This window comes from Battus philenor, unplaced genomic scaffold (assembly GCF_028537555.1).
Source record: "Battus philenor isolate CCGP_79_NKW_IND1 unplaced genomic scaffold, ilBatPhil1.0.hap1 SCAF_8, whole genome shotgun sequence".
Taxonomy (NCBI): domain Eukaryota; kingdom Metazoa; phylum Arthropoda; class Insecta; order Lepidoptera; family Papilionidae; genus Battus; species Battus philenor.
Genome location: NW_027181748.1, coordinates 12027165 through 12054741, shown reverse-complemented (window position 1 = coordinate 12054741; position 27577 = coordinate 12027165). Strand labels below are relative to the sequence as shown.

At 34.1% G+C, this 27577-nt stretch overlaps 1 protein-coding gene across 4 annotated transcripts in view; it reads left to right on the top strand.

Moving 5' to 3' along the window:
• Window positions 1-27577, top strand: part of LOC137931696 (uncharacterized) — a 70709-nt gene that overhangs the window by 18112 nt on the left and 25020 nt on the right. For 2 of the 4 annotated variants that reach the window (XM_068775183.1, XM_068775180.1), the window contains exon 3: window positions 20198-20470. The exons of 1 other annotated variant lie outside the window; for it this stretch is intronic. The gene's annotated coding sequence lies outside the window, so the exon portion shown is untranslated. Of the gene's footprint in view, window positions 1-20000; window positions 20087-20197; window positions 20471-27577 lie in introns of those variants that run through there. One more of the 4 variants, XM_068775181.1, reaches the window with a different exon arrangement.

The window sequence follows — 27577 nt, the reverse complement described above, 5'->3', positions numbered from 1 at the left end:
CAGCATCGTATGTATTTATTCATCTCGTTTCGTTAGTCTAGACACTTCACACGCTAATCAATCGTGTAGAGGATTTCCACCCCCTCCACCCGTACTTTTCCATTGCCGCCCCCACTAAAAGCCGTTTAATCGAGTTTACGGGCGGCCGGCGTTAGCAAAAACGTCTCCGCTATACCGAATTCGATTCGCAGTGCAATACAATGATGTTACGGTTCGCGCGGGCGCGGCGGGGGCGCAGGTCAATGACGTCCCTCCGTCTGGCCCCCTCCCCTCTCGCTCTCCCTCCGCCCGCTTGAACCAGTTCCCGGGCAAGTCATGTAGCTTACCGCCACCTCTATCTAGTTTACACCGAGATACTGGACTCGGTTACCTGTCGAACCTTCTCGTTAGGTTACATTCTGCGTCAACAAAAACTTTTGCGTGTCGCCAACGTGTATTACAGACCACCCGCGACTCGGACGTATTCCCACTGTGTAATTCGAATTGAACCTTGCATCTCATTGCTTCTTTTTAAACGTCGAAACTTAATTTGACAAGACGATAACAGACGATTTATTCTTCTTCTTAATTGCTCGGAACTGGAATCGTTAGATAATGATGGTAATTAAGTTATTGACGCCGGATCGGACAGTATCGCTGAGAGATATTCAGGTGGCTGTCAAAAACGCGCGCCACGCTCGCTCGGGTGGCGCAACAGTCGCTTTCGCAAACGGTTTCGTAATACGACTGAGCCGAAAATAGTCGAAAGTTTCTTCTTGTTTTTTTGTCCTCACGCCTGCCGTTTATATCGCACAAATATGTTTTCTCGCTGGTATAATCAATTCGTACGAAGCAGTATCGGCACCTCGAGAGCAAAGTTGCTACACAATAAACCGTCATTTCGGGGCTTCATGTTTCATCACAACAATGCTACCAGGAAACATTAACGCTATAAGGAAAATTGTTTATATATCAACCTTCCTTGTAAATAAGCATAGATTGTTACCTTTCTTTGTAATTGCTAGCCATTATGCTCATAAAGCTAATTATTTTATAGTTCTTAACCCAGATTACGTTAAAGCTTTCAGAGTAACTGTAAGTAACAAGTCTTAACAAGCGTGTTTAACGTAATAAAGGGAAACTCTTGCAAAGTTTATCCGTCAATCAAAACTATTTGTACGGATTCGCAGAAACGTTCTTTTCTTACAGCTAATTCTAAATGTCATTATACGCTTTTAATGTTTTCTTTTATAAACACTTGGCATAAAATTCAACGCTTTAATGGATATCACCATAGCGCAGTGAAACTATTTGTTTGGACAAACAGAGATAGTATATTCTCATGTTTGTATTTAAGTCGCTATGTACGACTCAACAATTTTTCTTTTATGTAATCGTATTGAAATTTTAAGTACTTCCTTTTCATACCCCGGCAGTTTACATTATACGGAGTGCACCCAAGAGTAATGCACTTTACTTTCTCCCCTCCTACGCCGGAGGTCGCCTTTGTATTGTTTAATAATTTATTTTCGTATTTATAGCGAACACATGACAGACTTTTTTAAATAATTCTCCTGGGTTCGTAAACTCTATAACTCTTATAATTTTTAATTTATAGTATGGATCTACAGATTTTTATCATGGTTTATCATCGAATAAATATATATTTTTTACATAAAAAGTTTTAGTACACCTATCCCCCGATTTACACGGTAGATACGTTCCTGAGAAACGTGTAAATCGAAAATTAAAAATTTTCAGAAATAAAAATAAAATGCATTGACAAGTTAAAATATTAAATATATTACAGAAACACTGTTTTTTTTTTATTTAATTACATTACATTAAACAGAAGAACAAAAAATAAAACAAAAGGTTTTTTATTATATCCTTTATCACTGTCAGAAATTACGCTCATTATTTTTTTCGGAATCGAAGATTCGAATTCACTTTCATCACTCGAAGTTATTTGTGTCGATTCGATGTTTGAAGCAGAAATATTTACATTATGAGAGATGGTAATAAAATCGGTTATTAACAATTGCTTCGATTTTTTTTATAAGATCTTTGTAAACTTCTTCATATTGAAGTCAGCACATAAGCTCGGGATTACCCGTGAAATGTGTACACAGCGCACTTGTTCAATCACAGTAGCATTTAGTAGAGTGCGATAAAAACCAAAAAAAAACTTATTTCGAAAACCGTGTAAAAGTGAAAACGTGTAAAACAAGTACCGTGTAAATCGGGGGATAGGTGTATTTCAATTTCTTATGCAGCAGTGCGATGCTTTTTTAACAACCAGGATAGACGACCTTGTTAAAGTCGTCAAAAGGCGTTACATGCCACCTCCTACCAATCCTTTAGGAACTCTTGCTTACTCAGTAGACATCCAACGGTTGAAATAGAGACCATGATGTGCTGAGGTGACAAACTAAGTACAAGGGGGTAAATTGTTTCGTTTAAATTGGGAGCCTTGTATTAGTAGCATTTTAAACACATCTATTTTTCTCTTTGAAATTGTAATTAAATTTATCAGGAAGTAATTTCACAATGGAAATAGTAATAGTAATTATTAATGGCTTTATAAAAACAGGGAAGATGAGCTTGACAGAATAATTAGCACGCAACAATTGTCTAATTAGGAGGAGGAAAGGCAATCGAAGTGGCGGAGGGCGATATCGTTCGCAAGGTCGCGTCGCAACCTTCGTTTACGTAATCTTTACGTTTGTTTTATCGATGCGCCCGTGTCAGCGCGGTGAGCAGTTGACACATGAGCGCTGCACACGCGCGCATACATAAACACATATTAGCTCAGCAGAGTTTGTACCGATTGCAGCGATTATTTGAATCACTGCACATTCCTTTGCTTCGTGTGTATAGAACAATCGTATTATTTCGTCTTCTCATTCTTTGTTACTTTTACTTAAATTTTAGTTTGTCGCGTCCGTTTTTAATCAAATATAAATTAAAATGTAATATTAAATTTTTGCACATTTTAAAATATATTGTATTATTATTAAGGTCGTCAGAAAACGCTGGATACTTGCCGCTTTCAACCGGTCTTATTGGATACCTATGGGGGAGGTCTATGTCCAGCAGTGAACGCTTCCCAGATTAAATTATGATGATGTTAATATTTTCGCCGCTTCTAACCGGTTCTGTTGGAAATATATTCAATTATCGTCATTATCACCGGTCATATAGGGCCTGCGTCCAGCGTATTCCCACGTGACACCTTTTGGTGTTCAACCTCAAGGCGCCAACGGACGTCTGTTCTAAATGATATGTCGCCTACCCAGGTCCATTTCAACATGTAAATCAACTGGGCTGTGCCAGTTACTTTCGTTCGTCTAGGGATCTTGTAGAGAAATGCTGGGCCATTTCAGAGAAGAAGCGAGATATCACGTTATTGCCGTAAATCAAAAAATTAATACAGTAAAGCCAAATTTGATAAATTATAAAATAAAAAAACAAACACATCCACTTAGTTTTCAAAATTAAACTAGAAAGATATTAAGCAAAATTGTAGATATTTTCTAAAAATAAATCTACGTTCTTAGCGACAATCGATTTCACTTAAACTTCAAATACACTTTTTGTTTATATGCAAGTGATCTTATTCAAAATTGCTTTAAAACCTCTTTACGATAAGAAACGGCACCAACACCGTGGAAATGACTGATGTAGACTGACATTTTGCCTTCATGTATACACATCTTTATCGCTAATCAATGAGATTAGAATAAGTTAGTCGAATACAGTATTGTACGAAGTGAAGTTTTACAACTTCAATTTTTCAAAATTTAAGGGAAACTTTCCATTCGTGAGAAAGAAGAAAAGGCCAAAGTATTCGAAGTCATTGCTTTATAGCTTAATGTTTTTTTTTCAAAATGTGAGTTAAGATACTGTCAATATGTCTACATTTCTCTGTAGTATGTCAGAAAATATGTTTATTTTTAATTTATTTCAATTTAATACTTTATCCGATGAAGTTGAATAAGAGCAGCTACCCTGCCAACTTGGCTCCGGAAGGTCGACCGGAGGCGGCCCCATAGCGGGCGTGAACGGTATCTTGTGTTTCCGATCGTTGCCGCGGTTGACTACATCGCTTGTCGATTTATGCTATTTTGTTAAATAATAACATGGAGTTTAACCTCTCTTTCACTTTAATTGTAAAATAGTGCCATCCATATTTCTTTACAGATGTCAAACACTGTTTTTTTGGTCGCCCACTCACATGCGTGTTATATAATTCTATATACGATTTCACAATATCACTAATATGGTATGCTTGAAACAAGCTTACGTCTCTACCCTGTGTACATTCATTCGTAAATCTATTTCCGTATAAGGTGTCCATCTAAACACTGACTCATCACGATACCTTAACGTTTGGAGACCTAAATTTCGGAAAGAATATTTCTTTTACTAAGTAAAGGTCAGCTAACAACGTATTTTACAAAGTTACATCTACAATGAGTTAAAAGGTCGTTCATAAAAAAAATGTACATATTCAAGCTATAAATTTTCGTGAAGAGCGCAATCCGCGCTGAACACAACCGCATTTGGCAGGTTAGATACGAGAGCTCGGCTCAGGGTCGACATACTATAGGACTCCTTTTGAAACTCACCGACATAAACAAACTGAGAAAACTCATCAAGACATCTTTCCATCTCACACAACTACTAAGCGGGCACGGGTACTACAAGCAGTACCTGCACCGTTTTAAAATAATCGATAATGAGACTTGCCCATGTGACGACTCCACAGTACAGACTTTTGATCACTTACTCAGACACTGCTCCCGATTCGCATGCAAAAGACGTAACCACGTGACCTTATGTGAAAACCTTAATATACCTCCGTTCAACTTACCGGAACTTCTCAAGAAAAAATCTACAGCAGAATCTTTTGATGAGTTGGCCCGGCACATTGTCCTAAATCTCAAGGCATTTAACGGTCTGTAGCGCTTGGGCAGCGACTTGAAATAAAGTAATGTAGCAACTAATATATAATTGAGTATTCCAAATTGTATTGTTAATATGTATAAATTTTAGCTGTATTTACCCATAAAAGAAAATTGTGTAAAAAGAAAAATAATAATATAAAAAACGCTGTCGTGCCTCGCAGCTGGGAGAAGAAAGATCCGTATCAAATAGCGGCAACCCTCTCCCAACTGTCTGCGTTTACTTAAAGCGAAAAATAAATATTGTAAAAAAAAACACTAGCGATATAAATTGGAATTAATAAAAAAAGTTCAAACTATAACTCTAATAGGTAACTTGGTAAGAATGAATTTTATAAAATAATACACAAAATAGGAGTGCGGGGTCGGGTGAGGCTAAAAATACGAAAAAACCTTTTAACCACGCGAAGCCGGCGGGGGAAAGCCTTTATTTTTATAAATCATACAAACATATAAATATATAAGGTTAAATGTAAGGTTACGATTACATACAGGGTCACAAAGAATTTTTTCACACGATATAAACTTATATGTATAACTTGAACGTTTTCAATTAATTATATGTTTTTTTTATTTAAAGTATGATATAAATTCAAAATAAAATATAGCGGTAGAGGTAGCAAGGACAGTAAGCAGTGTGCGAATAGTTCCCCTCAGCGCCTCAACGTACGCGGATGTGATCGAAGGGGTCAACGGTTCTCCTTGGTGGGGTGTTCACCTCACCGACCTCATGCTCGACACGACCACGCCACAAAAATAAAACCACTAAAGACATCGGTCCCACTTGCTGCGGCTATCGCCATTCCGTAAGGACTTTTAATAATATACAATTTCTTACATACATTTATTTTAACTTTTAACCTTTAACTTTTTTTACATTGGCAAATTTTGTTTATCCTTTGGTATTCCCAGCTCCGCCTAGTTTGAAGCAACGGCTTTGAAGGCTCAGAGTTCCTTTCTTCCTACCTTCTTAGACAAAATATTTATTTCCTAGCATAGTAACGAATTATATTAGTACCCATTCATTGATCACTAGTCCGACTTAAAAATATTTAGTTATAATGGCTGACCCGGCGAACGTTCCTCCAAAAAATCAATGAATAAGTAGATTTTGGGTGTACAAATGTACACAAAATTATTAAATTAAATTTTACACACATTTTTTACATTGATAAATGTCATTTTAATACATATTATCTAATTTCGAAATCAAACAAATCCAAAAATAAAATCCTAAAAATTGATAGTCGTTCTTGACTTAAAAACGGTGTAAGCAACAATATTTTATTTTATGTATACAGATTACACATTACGACGCAAATGAGTTTGCAAAATCTACTTTGCATTGCAACTAGTAAAACTTTCTTACTGAAAATTATTAGAGAATTAACTAAAATCAACATCTCATTAATACTTTAGTCTGCCGGTGTGGCTTCATTCCATTTTTGTCATTCATGAATGTTATTTGCCTGTTTACTTCCTCACGGGATTTCAAATAGCAGAGCGTTGAAGACAGCCTAGTCGTTATTAAAATAGAAAAGCTCTGGTTCTTTCTGGAGCCTTAACTTAGTCGCTGAGGCGAACTAGACGGCTCATCATCGTCGATTCAATCGTCAATTGAACAGACAGACTTCCCCATTGATTTCCAATAGAACAGGTCGAAAGCGGTCTACGTTACGATTGCTGTTCCGTGGTACCCACTCCATAATCTTAAGAATTATTGCTGCCGTGTCTTCTGCACGCTATATGGCCTGCCTCCTGTCAACTTGCCAATCTGCTGTGTCGATTACTTTCGTCCGATTCTAAAGTGGTCAAGAGATTGCAATAATGCAAATAGTTAAAAGACTAAAAAGTTGGACATTGCGAGGAAAAAAAATATTAGATCAAAAATACGGAGAGTGATATCCATCAAACTACATTGGGCTTATATAGTAAGTATTATATATATTAATCTATTTTCAAAACAATCTGATTTAATTAAAGCCCGACATACTATATTAAAATGTTTAATAACCTTTTGTGGATTATGACCATTTAAATAATTACATCTTACATTGTAAATATACATGTTATATACATATGTAAGTATGTTTATTTGCATAGTTTGTATATATGGATGTTTTTTGCACATTAACTACCCATTATTTATATTTCTACCTTTTCCATACTATGGTTGTCTGTAAGAGATTACCTTGTGTGATAAGGCCGTGCATTGTACTCTTTTGTTTATTATTATGAAACTATATACATGTATCCTAGCGTGTACAATAAAGAATATTAAATTAAAAAATTCTATATATAATATGAAACGTACAAAGTTAAAAATGTAATATGATAGTAACAATTAAATCATTTCGCGCACCAAGGAGATCAGTTCATATATTTACACAGGAAAATTGTTTGTGCCGCCATGCGCGTGTTGCAACAGACCGTTGCTGTGATCGCGTCTTCAGATCGTTAGACTTGGCTTAATCGATATGAGAAAACGTTTGCGGAAAGGCCAGGCTAGTCGTTCTGTAGATAGACCAAGTTAAGAACCTGTCGGTTATCGTCCGGCTCATAACTGAACAATTCCGTGCGTCGCTAATTGCAATAAATTATTGACTCCGATTGTTTTCTTAGAGCAACGGTAACAATAGATCTTTCTCTTTTATATTCGTTGAACTGTTAATATACGAGTAGCATTCTTCTAACTGCGCTTTTGTAAACAAGTGAAAAGCACGCATAATTATAGAGAACGTGAACCACTGTAAAGAAATGTCTACATGGCTACTTTTTAACAGATGTTAATGTCGCAATACACATTATTATTTATTTTTATCATCGTCTTCCTGGGTGCTTTAAATTATCACTCTCACACTTTTGTTGTTAGATTTTCTAATGCATTAGCAATGGACGAGATACAAACCAAGTCACAGAATATACAGAAATCAATGTAAAATACCAAAATAATAGGTTAAATAGAAATCTGTCCTTCAAAAACATGTCCAGTCGTAAAGGAAACAAAAACAATCAAATTATGACCAAGACGTCTTCGTACCAAGCAAACGAAGCATGTAAACGCATCCTTAGCTGGCTACTAAATAATGAGATTTATATTTTGATATTAACGCTTTCCTACAAGTAAAGAAGGTATTTCCTAAAACAGTAATTTGCTTATCCGTTCGTTAGCCATGTTTAGATTTCGATTTTAAAAAAACATGATTAATTGTGATAAATTATTCAAACTTTTACAATAGTAACCAAGAAGTTAAAAATTGAATCGATCGAAATAAAAGAACTCGGAAAATTGCGTTTCTGAATACCGGAATTATTTGTTTTATGTTCTGTAATATTTCAAAAGATTTCCTTATCATATCGATTTAAAAGATCTGATACATTACAGCGTTTTTTTTATCCTTGTTATATAAACACATTAATATTTGTTAAAATTCTTCATTTTAAATAGTTTCATCACACAAACCAGATACCAAGGTAAATGGTGTATGTTTCGCGAAAGTTACAAATGTACCGGTTTGCCTTCCGCGCGTCTCTATATGGGTTACCTTATCCCCACCTGTAATTTCAAGAAAAACAAGTATTTTACGAATCGAACGCCTATAAGACACAAACCAGACAAAGGTCAACGAATGTCAGAAAACTTGTCCTATTGGATAAGGTGCGAATGAGATGTAAACAATCGAAATTTGTATATCACGCCATTTTTCATTCATTCTTTCAATTTATGGTAACACTGAATTACTTTTTTAACTATTTTAGAATTATTATTATTGTTTAACTTGAGCCATTTGTTTTTTTTTATTTAATAGTCTTTATTTGTACATGACACTGGATATCGTCAACTACGTAAAAAATTGCTACCGTTTTGTTTTGTTACTGATTACACAGAGTCAGGCAAGTAAAGTCTTTTAATGCGAATATTTTATATGCGCTTTTTAGTAGAACGTATCATCAACATAAAACTAGATCTTACATTATGTATAGACTCATAACAAGGAATAAAAGAGCCATTGTCGGTCGTATAAGACAAAACAACCATAATAATAATTTACTTATATTTTAAACGTTCAAGTTTTGTAACAATAGATAATTAAAGATTATTTTGGTAAAACAGTTGAATTGAAGGATGAAAGAGCACGTTGAGTTAATATTGAAATATTCGATAGAGTCGGGCGAGCGATGTCGTGAGCGCAACCTTGCCGCTCGCGGCGCAGGTCAGATTTTTCGAAGGTCGATGACTTGCTCGTAATCGCTTCGAGTTATTATTATTTGTTAGCGCACCCCGCGCGCCGGATAGGATTTAGAATCGTTCGAGCACGCCGATACAATAGACATTACGATTATTTTATTATATATTTACTTCATTTTAATTCCCAATTATAACATTGAGAATACACGTTTAATACAGACAATTCGTAAAAAAAATATTTAAATTACCCTACACCTTTACTTGATTAAATGTTCAACATGTATTGCTAGTTACAATAAACTTAAAGCGATCATTTTACCTGTACCCCTTGTAAATTTAAATCAATTGGAGAAAAATATGTAATGTGATTTTTTTATTCTGCAGCCTCTCAAATTTATTGTTAATATGACTTTGTTAAACAATATTTTCTTCTCAATGCTATTTCAATGTTACGTTTCAGTGTTACGTGATACATATGGCCCAGTATTCGGCTATAGCAAAAATTAAATTAAGCGCAGGTCTAACAATTACATTGTATCATTAAATTCTCTGGCAGAATCGCAGTATTTCAAAAAATCACGAATACTCGAATATCAGCCGAACCATTTAAAATTGGCCACGCCTGATCCACCTGTAGCGATATATCTTCTATATTCGCATATGTATTAATATGTTTATTCGTATATATTATTTAATTGCTGTTTAAGGCTATTGTTACCAAAAATATATATAAAGCCACCGTTTAAATTTCTTTTCTAAAATGTAATTCAAAATTTATTTTAACAAATAGTTGTTTCAGTAACCTTGTGTTAGCTGTTCATTTTATTTCGCACTTCACAATTACCACTAACTCAGGCTACAAGTATACCAACAGGTTTAAGGGTCGATATTAACACTGTTTTTAGGTTCTCGCTTCTCTTTTTTTCCCCTCCGACCAACTTTTTTTTATTCGCGCCCGCTGCATTCGGCGCTATTGGCAAAACTTTTTCTTCCCATCAAAATAGTTCAAAGCACCATCTGTGCAAAGTGGCGCCATACTGAATATAACCTCGCTAATAGTCATCATAATTAAATATTTATTTAAAGATTTTTATATGTTCTTATTCCGAATAAATAAATATATAGAAAACAAACTAAATTTAAACGAACCTTTATGATAGATAACATTTATATTATTGCATTTCGAAAACATATACTACTATTGGAAATAATCCATAGAGATGTTCTTAAATTAAAGGAATAACGAGTAAGGATAATTGTAGTCAATAAAGTCGAAAAAAAATAAAGTTATTAGCACTTATTTATTTTTAAACTAGAGTGTGATTGATTATAGGTATAAAAGTTGTAAAGGCGTGAAAGTACAGCTCAATTGTCAGCCAAAATCTTTAAAAACTTTTAAACAGATTTCTAATGACTTTTTAAAATGACCCTTCAGTAATGTCACTCTAATTTAATTTTCCTACTGGCAATACAAAGTCTGCAGGGATAGATTAAAAATATTTTTTTTAATAATTAGTAATTTAAATTTTGGACACGCTATTTTTTACTTTATGAAAATATTATCATTAATTGACAGCAAATATGTTATACATTCGCTTCCTAAAGGTTTTGCACCTATAACTAATTATCGCTGCATTTATTCTGACCGAAACAGCAGGTCTATGGTTTGTGTAGGTATATAATCGCACATGAACATTACGTATGATAAGCACGCAGTCGTCAATCGAGCTCGTGTTCGTGCTCCGGCGGAAGACCCGCTCCATCGCCCCTACAGCGTCGCCTCGGCGCTCCCGAATGAACAATCACAAATCATAAATCTTAATGTGTCCGGATCGATAATTTCACAGCACACTTACACCATCTTGTGTAGCGCTTGTAACTGCGCATATGGAGACTAATTCTGGACATTTTGACACTTATTTCCTCGTTACCAAACCAAACCAATCATCATCATATCAACCGATAGATGCACACCGCAAAGTATAGACCTGACCCAAAGACCGATCTTACACTGCCTGTATCCAGCCACTTCCCGCCACTAATAACTAGATATAATGTTTATTAAATATAATTACCATTACATATTTTAAACTATAAAGTCGATATGTATTTTAATGATATCCGCTTTTAACGAGCGATTATACGGAATAGCTGGGGTACGATCTCTCTCATTATCGGTTCCGTGAAAATTATATTTGTAACGTAGCAAACTCTGATAAATTGAAACAGTTGATTTATATAAACGTTTACATATTACTATGTGTCATTATGTCCACACTTACTCAAAGTACGGGGAGGAATTTTCCTACGAGATCGAATCACAAATCATGAGATCCTTAGAAGAACGAAAGTAACCGGCGCAGCCCACCGGATTGGCATATTAAAGTGGCAGTGTGCAGGCCACGCAGCTCACAGAATAGATGCCTGCTGAGGTTTGAAGGTTCTAGAGACCACGGGACCGGCAAGTGCAGCGTTGGAGGTCCATAAAGAGACCAGACGTTGAGCTTCGACAATCTTCACATGGCCGTCGGAAGAAGCTTTTCATTTTGGAAGGTACTTCAAACCTGTCCTTTTATAAATCTATGGGGAAGACCTCGTGGTCAGTGGAGGTCTTACGATTATAATGACGATAATATTTACAATATTAGGCCGATACTATGTATATTTTAATTATTGACAATAGATACGATTGACTTTAAGAGGAACGATGCACGTTTATAGGTGTGATTATGAAATTTTCAAGGAGGTAGTCATAAATAAAAGTTTTTTGAAGGATTACGAGAACAAAAAAAGGTCCGAGAGCACTGCTCTAAAGATGTAACTTTTGCGGATTCCGATTCCCGAGTTGTAAAATGTAAAAGTAATATAAATGAATGAAACACATAATCTTGCTAGGGATTAATTTTTCTTGTGATTTCCGCAGATTAAATATGATAAAGTTGGTATAATACCTTTTACAAGTTGTAAAAATAAACCGTATAAAGAACACATGTTCAATATATGCATATAAAAATGTTTTGACGACATATCACAAAATAGAAACAGGTGCAGTAAGATTGGTATAAACATTAGTATGATTTATCATTATTATCGTTTCAACCGTAGGACGTCCACTGCTGTACATGAAACAGGTCGGAAGCTCCTGCATCCAGCATCTTCCGATGACCTTAACAAAGTCATCTATCCAACTTGTGGGTGGACGTTTTATGCTGCGCTGCATAGTACGATTACGTTAATTGCTATAAATTTAACTCATCTATTTATTATTGTCATGTGTTCACAGATAATTAATATTTTTACTGTTTATATTGTAATGAATACTAAAGATAAGTGTTTTCATTTATGAAATGGTCAGAAATCAATGAGAAGTATAATAATAAATTTATGGGAAAGACCAATGTTAAACAGAGGACTTCTTACGACTGGAATGATGATGAAGGGATAAGCCATAATCTATCTCCGAAATATAAAACTGTTAGATAGTTTTCTCCTCTTACGTTAGCATTTTCCATTTTCGTTCTACGTTATACAAAACATTCACGGTAAAGAAGTATATTGTTTAGCGTGTCAGGCTGCTGAGAGCGTCTAACCTGACCATCATTTTTAATAACAAAGCTCGAAGGCTCAGAGGAGTGATGACTAGATTTTTTTACCGGATCTTACTTGGGTGAACGTTCCATGCACTGTCCAGGTGTTAGAGTCCGCGACGGGTGACCTTGGCTTATTATTTGGTATATTACTCTAAATGAGGAAAAAAAGGTGCCCGAAACGGTCGTCACCTCGTCTTGATTGATTGCTGCTGTTAATCTTAATTGATAATGAGACTAATGATTTTCTGTAGTATCTCAAACGATTTTTGTATTGAAGATACCCATTTGAGATGTGGCCGCATTTTGTACGTTAGTTTTTGCCTATTTCATCTGATTTATTTTTATCACGTTGATGATGATAAACCAAAAAATATATAAATACGTTTTAAATGATATTTAGAAGAGTAATTTCAAAATTGAACTGTTTTACCTAGATACTTTATCAAGATAATTAAAAATGTTAAAAATCAAAGACGCGATGCGATGTAACATAATAACACGAGCGACAAATCTTTGGTCTCGTGTCGACACTACATGGCGACAAGCTTTCGAAATATCTGTAGTCTATGGCCATTCGATATTCGGTTCGTCGGCGGCACGGTGCTGTGAGCCGGAGCGCGCCATCTGTCACACTCAAGGTTACCGTAACATGTACCTAATCTAACTTTAACACTCGATCATTCAAGTTTGTTCAGTCTACAGTCGAACATACTCGAACAGTATCGAAACTTAAACAGGCCATCGCAGTCCGAATTTAAAATCAATCGATATAATCAAATGTTTTTAAAATTAGAGATAGCTACACGTTCAGTTTATATTCACGAGTATATTTTTATTAACAGATTTATTTCATTATTAGAAAGCACTGGATGTTTAAAAGGATGATATATACGATATAGGTGGCTAATTTTGTGATACAGAATCACCTCAAATTAAATTCAAATTTAACGTCCCGTTCGTTCTGTAATTCTATTACATCGCCTTAGTAATGCTTATCCCTTTCTGTTTTGTGGTTCATATGGGTGCTGCGATGTTATAAGAGAGCCATTAGTGTTTGTTATTAACGACGTCTTGATGAATTATGAATCCTCAAATTTGTTTATAAACTCAAAATTCGCGAGTAAATAGATCAATTCGGCTATGAGAGAAAATATAAAAAAAAAATGATATAATAAAGACAACACTTTTATTTTTCCATACTAACCACAGAGAAAATAAAACAACTGTCCCAAGTGATTAAATGTTTGAGAGCAATAAAAGTAAAAATTTATAAGTGTTGTTTATGATAAAAATATTATTTTTCTTTTGGACTACGACACGCCTATAAGTTTTGATAGCTAGCATTGTATTCTTTTTAAAATTTAAAAAGCCTTTTTAAACCTTAGAATATATACAAATAAAGCAACAAAATCAATATTTTTAAGATATCACAATAGCGAGGGCAATTAAAATAGAAAAATCTAATGTGACGGTTGAGCGACTGAATTCAAAAACGTCCGAAAAATTAAACTGATAATTTAAAAAAAGAAGTGTTTCAAAGCAAACATCTCGCGAAAAAAGCGCAAAAAGAAACCGCGAAATTGCTGACCCACTGACCTAATTGCTATGTCCATGAGCGCAGCAAGGTTAGCCCCGTCGGCCGGCGCTTGCGGCCGCTTGCGACATACCACGGCCGACTCGCCCACTGCAGTTGTCTAAACTCGCGAACTCACTAGACACGTCGCTACTACACATTTACAGGCTGAACAGGAAATAAGTGGTCTACTGTGACCTCCAACGTCTGCCTACAAATATTTTGGAACTCGTATACCACCTCTGCCAAGCTGACATTCCATTCCTCATACATCCATTTCCGGCAATTTTATTACGTGTCGATGTCCTCTATATTTTAACAAATTTTTTTATCCGAGTCATTACCGACAGTCCTGTATTTCGTTTTAGTTTGTTTCTAGAAACTTCCAGGTAATTTTATAGTATTCTCTTCGCGTAACATCCTTGTATCTTGCTAATTTCGTTGATACATTTATGTACAAATAATTGAACAATTAAACGTAAATAATTCATTTAATATAACCCGGTTACAATTCAGACACATTCTTATCAGATCTTTTTATCAAAAATATTTGAATAGTACATCTATAATGACTTATGCTATCCAATTTGACTTATCATCTTCGTAATTTTAGCCACAAAAGACTTCCGCTACGGGACATGGGCATTAGATTTTGACCGGTTGGAAGAATCTTGCATCCAGCGTCTTCCTTCAGCGACAACCTTCATGACGTCTGTCCACCTTGTGGATGGATATTATACGCTTCGCTTGTCGGTTCGTCATCTTCACTTCAGAACCTTACGGTCCAAGTGGCAACACAATCTATCTTATAATAATTAGCTACCGTTACTATTGGGCTATTTGATGTGAAGCCAGCCTTATCTCTTCACCGTGGAACCTTATATTTGGAACTTTATATTTTCTTAACACGTTAATGGCCTTCTGGATGAAAATTAATCTTTCTTGTAAGTAACAGTGATTTACGTTTCTAAAGTTCCCGTCTACTGCGCCAACTAATCTTATGCTTCAAAATGTTTCGCAACAATAATTTCGGAGTAACTATTCCATAATACAATTATGTTTAAACATTATATAAATGAAAATATTCGCTTTATAATCCTTAATAAACAAGGCAGCGTATTTAAAAAGCACGTGAGAATGGTTACAAAGTATGTCTGTTCCGATGTTTTAACGAGTAGAAAAGAATTGGTATGCGCCGCGGGCGTGGCCGTACCCGAATTGACCGTTTTGTATAACGGCAACAAATACCAGTGGACTACATATGAATCTTAATTTTTACTTCTGTTTCTTGTCCTTTACGATATGTTCAATTTTATGCCCGGGTTCTAATATAATTTACAATTTATTTCCGTATAAAAATGTATTAACTTCTTCCGGTAGTTCATTTTATATAAAGGTTAATGTGAAATGAATTTAAAAGCTAAAAGTGATCTCTGTAAAATATCTAAATATCTAAAAATATATCTAAAATTTAGCGATCAGAGGTTACGAGTTCGATTCACGGGAAACAATCGCATATAATTCACACTTTGTACATTAATTATATAAAGTTGTGACTGCTCGCAAACAAGTTTCCAAAGGATGGGCAGCATCAACCTCTGCGTACGACAATATCATACTGCGATCGCCAATTCCTCTGCTAAGCGTGGCGATTATGGTATATCCTCCCATAGGTTACTTTGAGGGAGACCTATGCTTTGCAGTGGGCGTCTATAGGCTGAAAAGACGACGTTTAGTTATATAAACAACAGTGAACACTTTTTAATTAAAAAAAAAAAGTGTTTACTGCTGTGTTCTGTCTATTTGTGATTATCATTTAATAATCAAGTCGTCAAGATTATTGTTTTTTCCAGTTAAACGGTCGTCTGTCAGAAACGGTGCGTAATTTATTATTATAATTATCATAGTATAATTTCTTTTTCAAATATAAACAGAACTTTTTCTTGTTACATTAGAACCATAACGGTTTGTTTTACGCAAATATTTTCTGGTTACCGCGTTTGAGATGTTTTAATACTAATATAATAAATTAAAGTTATTTATTAATATATTCTTCGTTAATTAGTAAGAATTAAAATGTTTTTAACACTTGTCATTTATTTAATCCTGAAATGATATTAAAGGGAATTCCTTTTAGTTCCATAGTATTCAAGACTGTCGTTGTTTTACTCTTTCAACATAGTTCTTGTCATTGTCCTCGTACCACTTTAATTATTGATTATTTTTACACTAAAATTAAAATAATAAGAATTACCAATTATTCCGTATTTTTACGTAACACACTATGGTTAATAATTTGATTATTCTCAAGGCAGTTTAAGTTAAATTTACACTACCGATGTATTATTTAATATTTTTATGTCAATGTAGTTCTAAAAATTTAGGTTTTGAAGTTATAAATGTTAAAGAAAATATAATATATATATATGTGTTATGTCATTTAAAGCGCTCCGTAAATTTTAAACATTTGCCGTATTAAAATAAGAAAATTACTGTCTTAAATTTTTAAAAAAGAGAGACAAAGTAAATGATAAGAAAAATAAAACTAACCGAAGACTATACATAGTCGATACTGTTTATTAATTGAATATTACAGTCTTACGCATATGAGCAAACACTAGTAAAAATCGTAATAATTGCAATTTACATAACTCGAGGATATGAAACACAGCGGAGAAGGCCACGTGAACTTAACACACGACCTCGTTGTGCAGAAAGGAGGTAACGGTAGCCTCCTGAGCGACACGAACCAAAACCACGCGAGCACTTGGAAAGTAATCGTTCGGAAACGGTCACTTTCTCTCGAACAGGTCTCAGTTTCGAGGCAGCGGTGGTACGTGGTGGTTACGCTAGTTATATCTACGCACAAAAATAAAAATTGAAACTGTTCGTATATCTTGTGATTGCAATACACGCGCGCATTCCACGCAAGTGATCTCCTTTTTCTCTCTCTTATTTCAATTTTTCTAATGACGATTGGAAAATTACTGGTAAGTTCAAAAGTGTCATTTTATTTCCTGTAACGCAAACAAGCGCGATGTTCTTTACGATACCGTTAAACTAAACATTACAAACTGTTTCATTTTGATTTCTCGTCTAACATTTCACTCAATCTTGATGAATCACATCTTTTCTAAAATAATCTTATTTGTAAAGAAAAAGACATGTGTTTATGATAGTAAATTAGTGTTATTTTTAAAGTTTACATCATAATGTACTATAAACAGACGAATAGAGTTGTGATCTAAATTCTTACACATCTGCAAATGTTTATTACGAATTATTGTTACCCTAATTATCGTCTAAAAATATTTATATCTACAACTGAATAAATTATGGTAAGAGATTCTTCTCTTTAATTTCTTATTGTTAACAATTCTAAGGCACGACTTCATCGAATTAACAAATATGGGTAATATACGATTTTACAAAAAGTTTAACAAAAATTGTTAAAGAATATTTGTGAGCCATGGGTAGCTACTGTAAATGATTTCATAAAACACAGGCACACCTTGGGAATGATGTGTTCGCCTCCAGGGCGTTTCAATGTTTATTAAATTATATATTTATATATATAGTCTTAGGCATTTCATCATTCCGAACAGGAAGTACGTTCAACTTGATATCAACGAGAGTTGTAATCCGTCGTATTCTGTTCAAACATGTTTGAGTATGAACCTTTTAATTATCGGTGATAATTTTACAAATACATTAATTCAAAGCCATTTAACAATCGTTCAGTGAAAGGTTTGCTAGCCTGTTACGAGTTATGTCGTTGCCATTAAAAATAAAGAACTATTGAGACGATGACTTGGCGCACGAACAAAAAAAAATGAGCGCCCGCGTGCGAGCGAGTGCGGTGCTTAAAACCGAACAAGTGCGTTACCCCCGCGAAGATTATCCGCGTATTTATATTTATTTTTCATCTTGGCTAGCCTCAAACTTCCCAAGTAGCTTTGTTTAATAATAAAACATTAAAATTTATTTATTCATCTACGGACTCGTATATATATTATTATTTTTACATATATGTGTATTTAAAGACATTGTTAATATTCAAAATGTATATATTATACTAAATGAATGTTGATTGTATTTCTCATCATAGTTTGCAAATGTTAAAACAAGGAAATCGGTTCATAACCTTGTGTTTTCACATAAATATTTTTTCATTACCTATCTACCTTATTCAAATTTTAATTCAAATTATCTTAAACGAATGGTTTTTTATCGCCATTATACAATAAATATTATTATTTCGAGCATTTCAAATTACTAAAAAGATATCTTCAACAAATGTTACTTGTTCTATAGAACAAGAATAGTAAAGTAGGCAAATCCTTTTTATTCATGTTGTATACAGAACTTGTTTTAAAATAGCATCTAAACAGATTCGTTAACAGAATATTTTTTTTATTAATTTGTTAAATAAATGTATTCAAATAGGTACAACATACCTAGAAATATTTATTAATTGTATGAGGAATTCGCCTAAATGCCGATGAGAATATAACGTGTCAATTTTAGACGGAATCAATAACATACCTGTCTCATATAAGAGCGGTAATCTCTGGTAGGGCCACGAAATTACAAACGAAGCAAAGGTCGAACCGTAATTGGTGGATTGAGATCAAAGGGCGTCAGCTTCCGTGTCCGCAGTGATCGGTATTGGAGAGAGAATTGTTCTATTTTTAAAGTATATTTTGGAAGGTAATTATAATTTGAAATGTAAACGTAAAATATAGTTCACATAGGAATGTGTATCGCTTCGAATTGAAGTATACTATATCTATTCTGTGCATAGTGATAAAGCAAGTGCAAGATCAAGGCTCCAGCAGTGAGGTTAGCAAGATCAATATTAAATACATCGGAATCACATCGTCGTACTGAAGATCGCTTACAATGTTTACAATTTTATTTGTCTTATATCAAACCGCTATTAATTATTATTCGTAATCAGTTCTCCTTAGTCCCTTAGTATTTGCTTACGCTTTACCCTTATCAAGAACTGTTATCATTGTGGTGTTTCCTTCACTTGCTCTTGGATAACAAACCTTATCGCACGTGTATTATCTGCCATGTTTCGAAATAATTTTCATGTTCCTTACAATAGCTAGCCGCAAGTAAGATTTATTACGTTTGATTTACAAAAACAAATGAGAACAAGTTAATTTTTGAACACCAATTATTAATTTAAATTCGAGTATCAGAGTATTTAGAATAGTCCAGACGGAGAAAATTTGTTTTATATTTTAAAGTGATACTCGGGGTTGCTCACAAAGCATTGTTATTCATCGTATCAACCGAGTAAGATGACCTTTACGCTCGAGCGTGCGGCCATGAGAACTTCTGAAGGTTGCATACGCTCATCCAATAATTACTACCTAATAAGCTATTACTGACAACATTCGTCAGTCCCGTAAGCTTAGAAATATTGTTATAAACCTATTAAACTAAATAAGTAAATCGGGGTAAAAATCGTCTCAAATGTTCTTTATTCGTTTCAGCATAAACGGGTCTGTGGGCGTCAAACAAATCAACCTAGAAACTTTACCGATGGTTTCGCTGTGTGAGTGCCAAGCCAATAGGTCGACCAACCAGTCGACCAGACGGTCTCCCCCCTCAATATCTCCTCCGTCTGCACCCCCTCTCCTCCTCACGTGTTCCCTCCATTGCGCCAGCCAGTCAGCGTTTGGTCAGCGGTTTGTTAGCACGTGCCGTACCGCGTCAACTCGTTTCTTTACGTCCCAGCTCATTTTGTGCTCACTTTAAATTTCATTCCAGTGAAGTGAGTACGCGTCATACGTTGTGTAGCATAGTTGTAGATAAATGTGTAGATTTCAAAAGAATAGTTATTGTGTAACGTCGTAAAACTTACTACCGCTTTGTCTTGTTACAGGTACCTACTTGGAACTGGGTGTGAGCTCAGATACCGTGTGTGTAGTTTTATATAATCCTATTAATACTGTTGAAGAATTAAACGTTAAGTGATGTTGCTGTGAGTTATCTCGTTTTGAGTGCCCTTTCATGGATTGGTGTATAAAAATTTTCAAACAAAAGTGAAGTGTTCACTGCGTAAAATACTTTTCCATTGTTATGCTCTGTAAGAGTGTCCAGTGACCGATTTTAGTGGATTGTAAACTTTTGGATTACAAAGATTTCTATGGCAACAGTAAGTAAACTTTTTTTCCGCTATTTACAGGATTTTTTAATGTAGATTCAATTAATTCTATTTTTAATCTTTAGACGTCTGCCCTTTTGGAAATTTCATATTAATATTGCAATATCAGACGATGGAGTTTGATTTATCAAAATTAAAGTTCTTAATAACTTTAAATTTGATGTGGTGCGATAAGCTATTAATAAATTGAACCTTTTTATACTTGAATTACAATCGTATTTGAATATACGGTATTATTTGTATATAAAATCTATTACTTTATCGAAATTGTTAAGTAAAATATATAGAAAAAAAGGTTTTTAAATTTAACATTATTTGACAAAAAATTACTACGTGAGAATAATAATTTATCTGTACGTGCCTTGATGTGTCAGTTTCTTTACTATATACTTTAATGTTATTCTTATTGGTTCGTGTAATTTTGTTAGATATATTAACCAATTTTATACCAGTTCCTGCTCACGATAGCGATAATTGCAACATTGGCCTTATATCAATATTATTAATATATACATCGACATATAACGCACAGTGAGCACATATAGAACAAGGCTGTAAATTGTGATTCTGTTTCTAACGAGCGCGTTCTTACGAATTACATGACGTAAATTAATTGGTGTATGCAAGTTTAGTAATTCATGTGCAGTTTTACTTTTATAACATTATTCTTGTGTAAAAATATTTTAATAAGCAATATTACCAACTTAAATTGTGTTTTGATCTTAAAGGCTTTGTCCGCATATCATTCAGTATCTTATGACGTATTGTACATATACTTTTAGAATTCATCTGAAATGTTTTTAATAATTACTTGTTATTTCTTGTATTATGTGTTCCTTGCGAATATATCTTTGATATTCAGACAAGACTGATGACTGACAATAAAACCACTGCAGTTATATAGGTTTGCATAATTTATTCAGTGTACAGCTCTAATAATTTCTCTCGAAGTCACATTCTAAAAACATATGGCGGTCGATAATTCTCACGTGCCAACGGCAGTCGTAGTTTAGCTTTTGCATAGAACAATTGAAATGGGTCGACTTTATTCAATCGATGTTTGTATTATGAAAATAATTAACTTAGAGATTCGTACTCGTATAGTGGATCAATCTAAAATATTTAACTTAATTTGGTTATTTTAATCTTATTTATTTTAAGTAATGACTACTGGAAGCATTTGGGACGGTAGGCATCGATAACCGGTAAACTTTCAACTCGATGATTTAGCGTTCGGAATGAGCTGATTCTAATGATTGCATCGCGGTTGCACGAGCTCGTAGAGAGGTGCACAGTACGCCACTAAGTGGGTCAAGGCGCGCGGGCGGCCGGCGTTTCCTACTCGCTACTGAGTGACGTCGTCACGAGGAAACCGACGGTTATAGACTCGAATCAACTCCTATTGAAATCGTGTTTTTATCCAATTGGGCTGTAGATGAAGACTAATGTTATAAGGGATAATAAACAGTTAAATTGCATTGTAAATAGTGCCAATAGAGGCGATCATACTAGAAAGAACCGTTGCTAAAGTGTCTTCCGCCACTTATCGTGCCATCGTTAACGCTTTTAAGTTGTCGCAAGTTAGCCAGGCAATAGCAACCGACGAAGTTGAGGTTCAGCATTTTCGGACGCCTTTTTTTGTTGGAACGCTTAGCGGTTATTACTGACAAGTGACAGCTCAAGTCAAGGTCCCATCGTGAGGACCCTGTAGCCTTGTCACTTCATAGTGTCCACGGAAGCGATCTAAGAGCATATCGGCCTTTTAATGCAGTGAAATTGTAGTACGTAGCGGCCCGAGCTGAAGCTCCGAAGCTCTGCGCCCCGCCGTTTTAAACCCGCGGGTTCAGCAAATGCCATTTGAGCAGCAATGAGAGTCCAACCCAAAAAACCTATGAGATAATACTATATTATAAAACGATCATCTGTTTATTGCATCTAATCACTTATATAAGTGAATAGTCATAGTCCCGCTGAGTGTCTTTCGCCTGCTTTTCTCAGGTGTAAGGTATTTCCTCCAAATAAGTGGTAGACTCAAAAATTGACGTCAACAAGAGATTTAATCCATCGTATGTTGAATAAAGATTCTTTAAATTTGAAACAGGACTTACGATTGGCAATATTCAAATACCTTTAAATTCTATTGGTCTCTGTTATAGACTTCAGACGACGCAGTTAATACAGACAAAAAATTCAAGTTCATAAATTTTACACTTTCTCCAAATCTTAAATACCCGTGGTCCTGCTTGTTTCTACCTACACTATAACAGAAAGTTTAAAGTTTTGAATACCCCGATACCTATTAGTTAGTTACAAAACTATTTTTGACGTATTTATTAAATGCATGAATTGAATATTCATGCCATTTTTAACGCTTTCTCTTAATGAAATTCCATTAGAATGACATAGAATTTTTGAAAGTTTAACTATATTATTGATTTTGTAAAGTTTACAGTTAGTAGAAATTTAGTTATTTTACAAAATGCATGTCCTTAAAAACGTGAAGTGAAATTATTCCAAAATTTAGACCGAGAAAATATCTATATTAATAACAATAAAAGTTGCGAAGAGTTATTTTTTTTCGTTCTGGCACGAAGTATATTCTTACGGAAAGAAAAAAAAATAGCGCTAAAATTAGTTACACTTGCCTTTTCACATACCAATCATCTGTCACTAGGTGTCAAACGTAAATGTCAACTTAAGCCAAAAAAGCGTGTAAGGATCTAACCAAATAAAAAACATCATGTAAGCTGTACAGTCTTGCAGCATACGCAACAGTAAACTTCTTTTTGAATGTGGTTAGATGTGAATAACAAAAATCAAGAACCGATTATACTTAATGTTATTTAGACATTCTTACTTTTCTTAGTTTTGCATCAATTTTTAATTTTCGAACTATTTTGTACAGATGGTTGTGACTATCCTATATACCATGTATATCCTATAATTTTTGCGAGCGTGTTATAAACAGTCTTGCTAACGTATTCTGTTTAACACTCGTTGAAAGCGTACCAATTGATAGCTATTATCTGTTCCAAATTTAGGCCAAGGATGTTATCGATTATTATATACTACTATTATTGTTAATAATTATTAATTATTAAAACTAGGTGCTGCTTAAGATTTCCGAAATTTGAAAATTTTCTTTTGACATTCTTAGTTTTTATATTGTGCTAGAAACGAAAGAATAATTATGAACGACTGCATAATATCTTTAGTAATTGGTTCAGTATATATAATTAATTGTGATTTTTCTTCGACCAGAGTGAGTTTACCTATATCGAGCCTGTCTCAGTGTAATAATGGCAGCATTTATTCCTATCGAAAAAATTATGTTGCTATTTTTGACTTGTATAATATTCATGTTAAGAAATAGTGATTTATCGTTGTAACTCAGCTTTCGATGCCCTTTGACGGCGGTATTCATTTTTAAATTTAACAAAGACGTTTCATTTAAACTGGTAAATGTGAACACGACTTTCTGATTTACTATGATCTAATTGCTCAATGAGGAAGTGAAAGCTGAGAATGATGAGTCGGTAGATTTTCTAACCGCGAACACACTATAAGAAAATTTGCAGTTCTATAAAACGTAGCAAATAAAGTTGAGGAATACTATACAGTGAGAAGTCTGTTTTGAGTGACCATTTTTAGAATATCCAAGCACATAACACCAACTTGGGATATAATTAGATCGTTGACATGGTTTGTAATCACGTGTGTCATATAAACAAACAAGTACTTATCTTTAATAGATAAGAATAGTTGCACTAAATGCGCGTGTCGTCCCACTTAGATACACTATCACCAGTTTTGATAATTCTCCTTCCACTTTCTCTCGTTTAATTCTCACCGATAATTATGTTATTCATTTGCTTGTCAAGCAGCTCGTGTTCCAACAATGGTATAGGCTAATCCTTTAATTAAATAAAAAGATTATTTTGACGTTTAATAAATCAATGTAACGGCAAAATTATTCTGCATCAATCTATATGAAGAGAGCATATATATACGTAATATATTTTGTAAATAGGTATTAAATAATGTTACCTTTAATTTTATTGAAGATTTAAACAAAGATTTCGCTACTCCAGTTAGTGCTTATAAATTTTTAGGCTTAACTTTAATCAAGAATTATGTATACATCAACAGCGAAAGAGATTTATGCGTTTAGCTGACGATTGTACAAAAATTGAAGAAACGTGAATAATTGTTATCCCTTAATCAAAACGTATAGAGTTATCGTCTACAACTTATAAGTAAATCATTTTACTTCGTTTCTGTGTCACTCGATACCCTAAAAACATTTGGTTAACACACACAAGATTAAAGTGACATTACAACTGAATTTTATAAATTATTATTTACTTTTTACTAATATTCGATTAAATAGTTATAGTAAAAATTATTCTAACCTTTACATGAAAATATTTTCGCTACTAGGGCTATTAGAGCTGTTGTCCGTCACCAAAATTTCCATAATATTATGTCCGGCGCGTGTTTGTACATACACCGGACTATTTTAAATCCTTATTATTTTTATAATTTTATTACCGATTTCAGGGTACTCAATATTAAAACATTAAATTATTTTAAGTGATCTATTAAACTCATATTTTCAAATAAAGTAAATAAACATCATGCAAATTTCAAAAAAACAATTATAGATCGATTTTAATATGCTTAATAAAATAAAATTTGTAGGTATTTTCCGGTTTATTGTTTCTTGTCAATCTACTAGATCTAGTTTCATTTATATACACATGAGTACTATCGTTTTTTTATCTGTGGTAAGATTACATTTATCAATCAGGTATGGATAAGTCCACTCGTCTCGGACAGTTGTAAAAATAATAACTTGCTTTTTTTATTTTGCTGTTTATGTAAAACAGATATTTCTGTTTAATATCTTTTATTCTTTTTAGCTAATATCTTTAGTGTGCAGGTTGTGTGAGTGGATATAAGCAAGACGTACTGCGGATCATTACTAAATTTGTCTTTTAATTTTTTCATTACTAAATTTTTCTGAAATGAATCTATTATGTAATGCCTTTAGGCATTATTTATAAGAAAAACTATGTTATTTGTTATTAACTCACTGTCGTTCACCAAGTCATTAAGAGAGATATGCTTGAAATTTCTCCAGAAGATTACATTTGGAATAAGGAGATCAATGGAAGAATGGAGGTAACCGGCTTCGCTCAACGGATTAGCATATTAAAGTTGCAGTGGATAGGCAACATTGCTTGGAGGTGGCCACTTTGTTCTAGAGTTTACCCAGTAGGTGGAAAAAATATACCGCTAAGCTCACCGACAGACGCGATGTAGGCCGTTTCAAATCGATCCTGTTGAAAATCTATGTGGTAGGCCTATGTACAGTTATCAAAGACCCACGGCTGAATTTATGATGATGCTGTGATTTGTGGGTCACGGATCCAAGTCAGATATTACATATGTTAGTACACTGCCCGACTAGAAGTTACGCGCACGTCGCCGGTTATCTTACAATATTTTCCTTTACCGTTAGCAACATGATTACGTAATTTAGTTATATTATGTGTGCCCGTCTCCCAGGAATTGAACAACACCTATGATCGGCAATAGTACCACTAGTCTACCATTGGTCAATTCCTCAAGTTATTTTATAAACATGTTCCGCGATTATTTTTATTCAGCTCTGGCTGGCCAAGTTTCCGAGCATTGCTCTAGTTAGATGTTGCAGAACATATTATATGTTCTTCCGCACGTCCGGGCCAGTGCACTAAATATGAAGGTGACACGTACAATATGTTGCATCCATCGGCTATAACATTGACTTTCACATTCGCACCGCGGTCCACTGACGTAACCGCTCCGTGCGATTAGGTAAATGCTAGCCGCCGCTTTCACCCCACTTTCACCTCGACTTCCGCGTTGCTCCTAACTGCGCCGGCGGCGCTGAGCGTCGCTTATTGCGTGCCAGTAGATGGCGCTTTCGGCTTCTTGTCTTTGAGAATAAACGCGCTCGTGATTTGACCTAAATGCGCGAGACCATACGGGCTCTAGTGTGCAGTCAGTGTGTATATTATATGTGACTGTGTGCGTATTGTATTTATAGATTTAGTTTCTATTTTTGTAACAATTCGCATAAAAATCACAGAAATTAACTCCATGTTAGAAAGATTTCATTATATTTCAAAATAAATTTCTTCCAATTATTAAAATATGTACGAAAGCAAATATATTTTCATTATAGTCAAAATTGTTTAAACTTTAACTGTTTAATTTAAAAGTACCAATAAATATTGCTAAACGCCTTTTAGTTGAAGCAAAATGGAACCAAAAGCCCACATAGTATAAATAGTTATCTATAACTCGTTAATAACATCCGTTTTTGTAAACAATTATCTTTAAAATATAATTAAAACGATTCTGTGTAACATAATTTATAGCCGTTTTCTCCCATTACGGATTATATTAATAAACAAGTTTTAATTTCTATATCGAAAAATTATTTTTAACAAAATTTAAGAAGACATTACATTAATTTTGCTTCTTTTTTATTAGGTCTCGAAAGAGAAAAACTTTTTTGAGAAAACTGCTATTTGTTACTTTGGTCTCTAGGTACAATTTGAGTCAAGTTTAAGTGATTTCTAATTAAAACATTAAAAAACAATTAAATCGGTAATTTAACATGTTTCATTGGTAATTTATTTTCAAAGCCATATCGCTTTGATTTGTTATATAAATATTTTTAATTTGAGATATAATCATGGTTAGGAAATTTCAAATCATACATGTATAATTCTTAAATTGTTTATAAAGCACTGCGAGGACAAGACACCATTACATAATCTTGCCCTTCCGATTTTAACTTTAATAAATTAGTTTGCGCGGTGAATTGTGAAGAATAAATTTCAGTTGCCATGACAGTAACTCTTTTCATTTAATTTTTGGCACATTCCATCAACATTACTCTGCTTCCATTTAGACGTTTGAATGGTTTAGTTTTGGATGAACAGTGTGTTTGGCTTCTCCAATAGATCCAGTAATTTTTCAGTGAATCTCTTCATAGATGATGAAGTTATAACAATATTCCGGCAATATTTGGCAAGAAATTTT